This window comes from Oratosquilla oratoria, chromosome 6, assembly GCF_046742065.1.
Source record: "Oratosquilla oratoria isolate Oo_2021 chromosome 6, ASM4674206v1, whole genome shotgun sequence".
Taxonomy (NCBI): Eukaryota; Metazoa; Arthropoda; class Malacostraca; order Stomatopoda; family Squillidae; genus Oratosquilla; species Oratosquilla oratoria.
In genome coordinates, this window is record NC_134782.1 from 51,831,001 (window position 1) to 51,841,000 (window position 10,000).

Below are 10,000 nucleotides of genomic sequence, written 5' to 3' on the forward strand. Positions count from 1 at the left end.
AAGTTAATCCGGTTTTGATACATGTGAATATGGAATCAAACCACATTCGTCTTCATCAATTGGGGTATACGAGAAGGAGCGCATTGGTTCACTTCCACAGCGGCGCCCGTTCCCACGTTCTCTCTGATCAAGCTTCCATGCAGACACCCTCCCTCCCCACTCTCGACCGGTTTGATCCACTTGCCCTAGCCATGGATTCAATGGGCGTCTCCTTTGTCTCTCTCTTCCACCAAGGTTTGTCTCTTAAGGAGACAAACTTGAGTAAACTATTTGATTCTACAGAAACCTTTATGAGAGACGTTACTACGGTTTTCACAGTACATAGACACCACCACGAAACACGCTCATGTCTACTTGATCAATTGTTTATCAATCCATCTCGTTTATCTATTCGCTTGTGCATTGATTTATTGACGTATTCGATTACGCGCTCGAGGCGCGCAAGATGCCAACCAATCCACCTCGAGTGTTGAGATAGAATGAATATACTGTATAACTCTTCATAACGCCATATTATTTTCTCTTTTTATTTCCGAAGGGAACTGTCCTGCTCTTGTTTAGACTTTGGTTTGGTCAGGGTCTGGTGCTTGTGTCATTCGGAAACATCGAAGAAAATGGTGGTTTTTTATTATTTTCCAAAATCGATGAAATGCTCGTACTTATCGAAAAGAAAAGAAACGCAGAAGAAAGAAAAAAAAATAGAGGTCAAACACCAGATCGAAAGAGGAGAGTGAAAGAACGAAACGTTTAGAAAAATGAATGAATTATTTGATACGCGCGACCAGAGATGCATAATGCATGTGACCCTGGTTAGGCCGTTAAAGGCGCAGTTTTCGTCCCGCCCGGGTCAATCCACATCAGACCAGGTTAAGCTAAGTTAGACTAGGTCAACTCAGGTTAAGCTGAGTTAGACTAGGTCAACTCAGGTTAAGCTGAGTTAGACTAGGTCAGACCAGGTTAAGCTGAGTTAGACTAGGTCAGCTTAGGTTAAGCCGAGTTGGATCAAGTCAACCCAGGTCAGCCTAGGTTAGACCATGTCAGGCCAGATTAGACCAGTTGAGACCACGCCAGCATAGGTCAGGCCAGGTTAGAGGATGTCAGACCAGATCAGACCAAAATAGACCATATCAGACCAGGATAGATCATGTCAGACCAGGATAATGCCAGACCAAGTCAGATCAGATTAGACCAGATGAAATCATGGAGCAGGAAGTTCGAAGAATGAAGTCGTTTATCACGGTGGGACTGAAATTCAGATGAACTTCTTTGTGTCCAGCCACTTTTTTGCAACGTTGCAATGAACCTTTCCGTCATAGTGACGAACATTATACGTTCTCTTCTGGCCAAGAACAGCTAAAGCGAGAGAACAAGGTCTTGATTGACTTCGACCTCGATTAGATCCCATGCCCATCGCTTAGCCGAACAAAATCGTCCCGGCTCAAGAGGATCATGACTTTTATGTTCCCTTAAGGATGAGGTTGTCAATATAGTCGATTCCTATAGTGTACTTGTGCATTTCAGCCGTGCAGGACCGTCGGTCTATCCCCTGAGGGACGATACAGCCTCTGTACTACCTCACCACGGTAGTCTAATCCGGCTTGGTAAGGTTGTGTGTGTGTATAAGGTGAGAAACGCTACATGTAAAGTTTTGGTCTGTTGGAATGGCTGTGAATGTGAATGAAGTCTGAAATGAGTGTAAATAGTTCGACCATACCGATTAGGTGCTAGCATACATACTGCATATGCGTCACTGATCTACTGTACCTTTGGTGTCTGGCATTAGTATTAAGAACTATATTACTAGCCAACCCGGCCGTGGAAACTTCATAAACATAAGCATTTGAGTTACATCGATGTACATCAGGCAGTTGTTGGGTTGACATAACCGTGTAGTGTTTTTCAATGTATCTATTTTTCGACAGAATTGAATAGTTGAATATTTTTTTGATGACAGATTGATCTGAGGATTTACTCAGGTTTCAGAGTTTGGTATTGGCTGTCAGTTTTCGTGGTGGTCTTTTGAATCGTTGTAAAACGCATAGTTGTACTTTCAAAATTTAAAAGCATTAGTCATGTGTTTTCGAATTTGTAATTACGTACATTTACTTTTTATAAGCTGTAAAACCGTGCACTTCAATTTTCCAAGTTCTAAAACAAGACACTTACGCCTCCGAATTTGTTACACTTATATCTTTGATGTTAAAAGAACGCACAGTTGTGATTCAAAAATTGTTAGACTTTACAACTTGTATTTTCAAAACTGTAAAACCTCACACTCATGCTTTAGTTGTAAAACTTTTGTTTTTTAAATTTTGTAAAATCGTACGTTTTTTTTTGTAAAGTTATAAAACCACACATTTGTTTTTCTGAAGCTGTAAAACCGTGTACTTAATCTTTCCGAAATCGTGAAACTTTACATATAACGTTTTCGAAATAGTGAAAAACTGTATTGGATGACTAATAGAAAAAAAAACTTCTTATGTAATTTTACAAAGCACCACAGAAACAAGCGTGCGTACGTTCCGTAAGCTGAATCAACACTGACTCCGACGCCAAGCCACGCCACCAAGCACAGACTTGGCGGGAAAAACATACACGCTAAACATGAACACTTGGTTCTGACAATAGTACATTAAATATACAATAATAGATAAACAATATTACAAATATGTATATACATCACACATGGAATATTCTACGCCACCATTACAAAACCATACAGTTGCCTTGCCCCCCCAAGTAAGAGTTGTGATAGCCCTCTCGATGGACGAGACAAAAGAGTTTGTCACGTGTCTGGGTTGGGGAGGTGTAAGGATATACAGGCGATTACGCACCCTATCGCTTTATGACATGATAGCAAGCGTTGTCTTCCATGAGTTTTTTTCTGACGTAAGTGCTCTTGCAAACAAGGCTTGAGCATTATTTCTAAGTAGGCGGAGTAAAGAGTGAGCGTTCAATAAAAAGTTCAGACGCACCTTTGTCACTTTGCTACTTTTTTTTTTTTTTTACCTCATTTCTGGCAATTGGAAGTTCCATAAAAAATCTAGATGAAAAATCTAGTACTCGTTAAAACACACACACACATCCACACCCACCTAGCTACACCCACCCAGCCACACCCAAGCCACACCCATCCACACCCACCCATACCCATATCCACCCACCTACCCACACCCACCCACACCCACACACCCAAAACCCACCCACACCCACCCATATCCACACACCCACACCCAAACCACGCATACCCCCCCCCACACACACACATACGCACATACAAACACACACACACAGACATTCACACACACACACACACACACACACACACACACACACACACACACACACACACACACACACACATATATATATATATATATATATATATATATATATATATATAGAGACATTGTGGCAAGTTGAAAAAGGTGGAAAAAGAGAGTCACGGGTCTCGTTCCGAGTTTATTCCTGACCGGTTTCTCTTGTAGCTGAAGAAGCTACAAGCGAAACCGGTCAGGAATAAACTCGGAACGAGACCCGTGACTCTCTTTTTCCACCTTTTCCATATATATGTATATATATATACTGTATATACATATATATATATATATATGTATATATATATATACATATTATATATCTGAGCCAAGATTTAGTGTACATTCTAAATCAGTTTCCTATAATTCATCAAGCAAACAATGGAAAGCTTGATCCTAGAACTAGGTCCCAAATATCTTGGCGATTCTGAGAACCATCGATAGGATTATACCAATCAAGTCTGCCTGTATGTTGTCGGTCGCCAGCACGTACTCCTGAGAATAAGGAAGGTGGACCGGGTCTTATACGTTACGTCACATTGTCAGAAGAGATTGTCCCCTTACGTACTGTGTGGTACTTATCCCTTTATTCCTCCTGCCGCCAGGCTATTTTATTCAGTTGTATGTGGTTCCCTTTGGCAGCATAGGGGTAGAGAATCCGTTCAAGGGTGTTACTGTTTGTGTGACAAGCAGAGACGTGGTTGCGTATGTTGCGGATTCTCTCACCGCTAGCCGATTTTATCCACCTCTCTGGTTGCTCATCTATAACCCGTGGTCTCAAAGCAGCAGGCAACGGTCCTCGAGCCGTGGGACACGTTTCTCTGTACAGAGTTTTTTCTGTGTCACTGGCTAATGAGAATAAGAAGAAGAGGAAGATGGGAAAGAAGAGGAGTAAAGATATATGAATTAACTGGTTGTCGGTTCCCTGTATGTGAAACAGCGTTGGAGAATTGATATTAATACGAGGAACTTTGACTCAGTCTAGAGACCGAATGACAACCCCTCAGGGTTGCACTTTTAAGTGTATGGGCTTTAGAGACGGGTTTAAACACAGTTGAATAAAGAAACTAGGCACTAGCCAGAATTAAATGAGTGTTCTCTTTAAGACTTATTTTGGGGACATGCTCCATGCAGACGTCTATCTGTTGCTTCTGTTCTAGCCAACGTCAGACGATTTTATTCAGTTACATGGTTCATCTTCAATAAGGAAGACTCTTTTCAAGGATTGTGGTCTGAGTCCAGGCGGTTTTATTCAACTTTGCGGAGCTCATTTAGGTCTAAATCGAAGGACCATCTGAAAGCCATGATGATACTATTCATTTGAACAAATCTGATATTTACTCAAAAAATGCACCTGGGGTTGTGTGTGTGTGTGTGTGTGTGTGTGTGTGTGTGTGTGTGTGTGTGTGTGTGTGTGTGTGTGTGTGTGTGTGTGCGCACTGATTTTCTTTTATGACATTAGAGACAGTATTGATGTTAATGATCTCGTTGAAAAATTAATTCAAATTGATCCTTTTGAAGACTACCGAGATCATTACACTTGATTATATAATAAACAGATAAATAAATAGGTAAGTGAATAAATAAATAAACAAATGAATAAGTAAATAAACAGATAAATGAATAAGTAGATAAGAAATCGGAAATATATATAAGATGATCATATCAAAGTTGCTAAAAAAGGTCAAGATATATTGAAGCACATACTAAAGAAAATAAGGAGAAAGGATAAAAAAAGGAGAAACAAGGGGAAATGAGAAAAAAGAATAAGAAAAAGAAGCAAAGTGGAAAGAAAAGAAAGAGAAAATGAAAAAACAAAAAAGAAACAAGAAGAACTAGAAAGAATAAGAATAATAATAAGAAGAAGGAGAGAGAGAGAGAGAGGGAGAGGGAGAGAGAGACATGCCATTGCCCTCAGACACATTTTGCAATAAAGGAATAAAGCCTGAAAGGAAGAAAACCTAGGAAGGTTGCCTCGACTTTTCTCTCTCTCAACGTCTCCTTATATGTAAAGTCGTGGAGAGAGATTAATTTTAGCCAAGACATCTACAGATACGTCTTAGATGCGGAGTGCCAGAGAAAAAAGGAAATTAACTTTCTTAAGAAATTGACGAAAATTGGTAAAAAATTGAGCAATGCTAATAAGGGCCTTGGACCCGGAGAAGAAAACATCATTTTTAAATCTGCGGTTAAGAGACTAATTGGGTGGAAGGATGCTGAAGAGTGACTCTTGCGTTAATTGTTAGAAAAAAATTGGTCACGTGGGAGGGAAAGGGGGAGGGAGAATATTCATTTCCCGACGACAAGGACAAGGTGTTAATATTAATAGCAATGCGAAGCGGCTGATTTGCCTGAGGGAACGTTGACGTGACGTTATAGTGAATATTTTTCTTCATTTCAAAAAGTCGTGGAAAAGAAATTGCTGAAGATCATGTTATGAAGTCATTGGTCTATTAGGAACTTCATTTACCACAGTCAAAAAGCAATTCTTGGAGGAGATACAAGAGCCTGGTAGAAAATGTGGTAGAAAGAAAGGTAGAAGACGGGTATTACATTTTCATGGTTTAGGAGCTTATAAACAATACAGACAGCAGGCGAGTGAGTTGCATATGTTTGCTCTCCATTTTGTGTTTATAAACAATAGTCGGGTGCCCGAATGAATTGCTGATTTAGAAGTATTAGTAACATAAGTGAGATATGCAGAGATTCGAGATTGTTTGAGTAAACAATATTGCCATATAGACTTGTAACAACGAATCTGATTGGTGAAAGGGTGGAGGAGGAGAAAATTCAATTGGTTTACGATTGTAAGATCACGCCCTTTGGGGAGGATCTTAAATATAAAGTTAAAGATCATTGGACTAAAGAAATCACTACGTCACTGCAAAGCTCACGGGGTATTCCTTGAGTGTTCCTCAGAGAAGCACGCTTTATAAGAATTAACGGAAGAAAGAAAATAAAAATTCTACAATTTTCATCCCCCTGAAGAGAAGATTATTACTAATAGCCTAAAACTTGACAAAGTAGAATGATTGGAGGCAACAGGACCTACCGACTATAATGTGTGAATGGACATATCCATAACTGAGGAAACAATAGGGAACAAAGACAGTGATAACAAACATGTAAAACAAGGGGGAGAAACTGAAGAAATTGACGAAAAGGAAAAAGGCGGGTGACAGTGGTGAAAGGTGAGTGAAAGGAGACATATGTCAACAGTTTACATAATTCATATTCAACAATTAAAATCATATATAGCTTTTGCGTTGACACAGCTATACAATTTTTTTATACGATATATATATATATATATATATATATATATATATATATATATATATATATATATATATATATACATACATACATACATATACCAAGGCTTTTTCCCCCTTTCAAGGGAGGTAGCCAAAAAGCGAAAGGCATAAAAACACTCCCACCCATTTCATCCCTAAATACACTCCACACCCCTCCCACCCTCCCTCTCCTCTGAGCACCTCCTGTATATATATGTATATATATATATATATATATATATATATATATATATTGATATATATATATACATATATATATATATATATATATGTATATATATGTATATATGTATATATATATATATATATATATATATATATATATATATCGAGTCCTTGGCTGTATCACTTTTCAATTTCTGCATGTATGCCTCCTCGAGTTCCTCGATGTTGATGGCGTACAATTAAAGTGAATTGTAGTTCATAAATGTAAATCTATTCACTGGAACCCATTCAGTGTTGTACATGTATATATATATATATACATATATATATATATATATATAAATATATATATATATACATATATATATATATATATATATATATCGAGTCCTTAGCTGTATCACTTTTCAATTTCTGCATGTATGCCTCCTCAAGTTCCTCGATGTTGATGGCTTAGAATTAAAGTGAATTGTGGTTCATAAGTGTAAATCTATTCCCTGGAACCCATTCAGTGTTGTACATGTATATATATATATATATATATATATATATATATATATATATATATATATATATATATATATACGTGTGTGCGTGTGTATATGCAAATGCATATATATATATATGTGTGTGTGTAGTATACAGGAAATGAGTAACGCTCGTCGGGTCCCGTCTCCTACTATCCAATTTATCATACATAACCACAGATTCATGTACTTACTTATTTTATATTCTTTCATTTTCTTTGAAATGTGGTGTCACATTGTTTTATACCTCTTGTATGTCGATACTTTCATTACCTAAGGCACATGTATATATATATATATATATATATATATATATATATATATATATATATATATATATATATATATACATATATATATGTATGTATGTATGTATGTATGTATGTACAATATGTATGTATATATATATATATATAATTTGTATACTTGGGTACTTCCTCTCCCTCTTCCTCTCTCTCTCCATCTCTCTCTCTCTCTCTCTCTCTCTCTCTCTCTCTCTCTCTCTCTCTCTCTCTCTCTCTCTCTCTCCCCCTCTCTATCTCTTTGACAAAAGCTTTCGTGCGTTGGCAATGTCGCTGACGAGAAGTATTAATAACCACAAAAGAAGGTGTAATCACCTCCTTTCGTGGTTCTCAGGCTAAACAGGCCACGCCTCATTTTACCTCTTGGCCAATGACAACCTACTTACAACGGATGCAGACTCCTCTTTCACCCAATGCGCATCCTTTAGAAGCTATCGTTATTTGTCGGGAATAAAAAAGGGGTGTGGCTTATTTAGGTGGAATCTGCGCGGCAGGTGTCTCATTCTCTCTCTCTCTCTCTCTCTCTCTCTCTCTCTCTCTCTCTCTCTCTCTCTCTCTCTCTCTCTCTCTCTCTCTCTCTCTCTCTCTGTGTGTGTGTGTGTCTTTATTCATATAGTTGATTTTTGTTTTGATTTAAAAAAAATCTTTTAGATATGAGATTACTATTGTTATTATTATTATTATCAGTTGTTATTATCATTATCATTATCATTATTATTATTATTGTTTTGTTATCGTTATTGTTATTATTACTATTATTATTGTTATTACTATTATTAGAATTGTTGTTATCGTTATTTCACACACACACACACACACACACACACACACACACACACACACACACACACACACACACACACACACACACACACACACACACACACACACACACACACACACACACACACACATCGGACCTACGAGCTCTGAGCTCTCTTCCAGGAGGGAAATAGCTGTCGATCACGAGTCCAACACGTGATCTAAAGACCAAGTGAATACACACACACACACACACACACATCTCCCTCGTGGCGCAGTAGTTAGAGCTCCCGGCTGCCACTACGGCGCCCAGAGCTGGAATAATTTTAGTATCGCTGAGCTGTGGGTTGTTACTCCAACTTACGTGGGCGGGGAGTTGGGTGTGTGTGTGCGTGTAAGGTCACAGTATTACCCATAGATCGGTCATACGAACTCTGAGCTCATATCCGGGAGGTTAATAACTATCGATCACGAGTCCAACATATGAACCAAGATCATGATGAATCACACACACACACACACACACACACACACACACACACACACACACACACACACACACACACACACACACACACACACACTATATATATATATATATATATATATATGTGTGTGTGTGTGTGTGTGTGCGTGTCTGTGTGTGTGTATTTATTTATGAGTCCTACCAGAGAGAGATGCCAGTATTGATTTCGTTTGCTCACAGTAAAGCTAATTAATTACTATGCATGAAAACAGCTTTCAATAATGCATTACATTACTTGTGATTTGGGTGCAGGTAATTGATGTGAAGCTCTTTTGTAGATTTATATTCGCCTTGTTGGTGATTCTCAAAACAATAACGAAGTAAAGTTTAAAGGTTGATTTTTGAGAAATACTTTTTTATAACATCAGGTTTATTACATATACGAGTATAAGTAATATATGTATATTTTTCAAAATAGAAACTGATGATATATTTCTCAATTTATTTATAGATACTCTGTGTGACTCCAAAGTATACAGTCTAATAATCTAGATTTGGACTGAGAAATCTTGAAAGACTGATTGTAGCTAGTAAATTAGGTGATATATATTTAATGTTGAAAATGCATTGCTACACTCGAATCCATAGATATTATGTTAAAATTCTTATGTTATATATATGTGTATATGTGTGTGAATGTGGGTGCATTTGTGCATTCATGGACACACACACACACACACACACACACACACACACACACACACACACACACACACACACACACACACACACACACACACACACACATTTGTCACTACGGCGGTCCGGGTTCGAATCCTGCCCAGGGCTGAAATAATTTAAGTATCGTTGCGCTTCGAGTCGTAACTCCTACTCTCATGAGCGGGGAGTTGGGTGTGTGTGTGCGTGCAAGGTCACAGCATTACCCATAGATCGGTCATACCAGCTCTGAGCTCTCTTCCGGGAGGGAAATAGCTGTCGGTCACGAGTGCAACACGAGGTCCAAAGACCAAGGTGAACATGCATATAAGTAAGTGCGCAGGAGGCTTAGGAGTGATTGAAGTGTGGAGTAAAGATAGTGGGTGTTGGGCTGAAGTAACGAGGGCTGTGTGACAAGAACACGAGT

The 10,000-nt window shown here is 38.3% G+C and overlaps 1 protein-coding gene across 2 annotated transcripts in view; it reads right to left on the bottom strand.

Annotated features, from left to right (window-relative positions):
* LOC143026176 (uncharacterized) overlaps positions 1 to 10,000 on the bottom strand; it is a 75,169-nt gene that overhangs the window by 19,702 nt on the left and 45,467 nt on the right. The gene's annotated exons all lie outside the window — the stretch shown is intronic.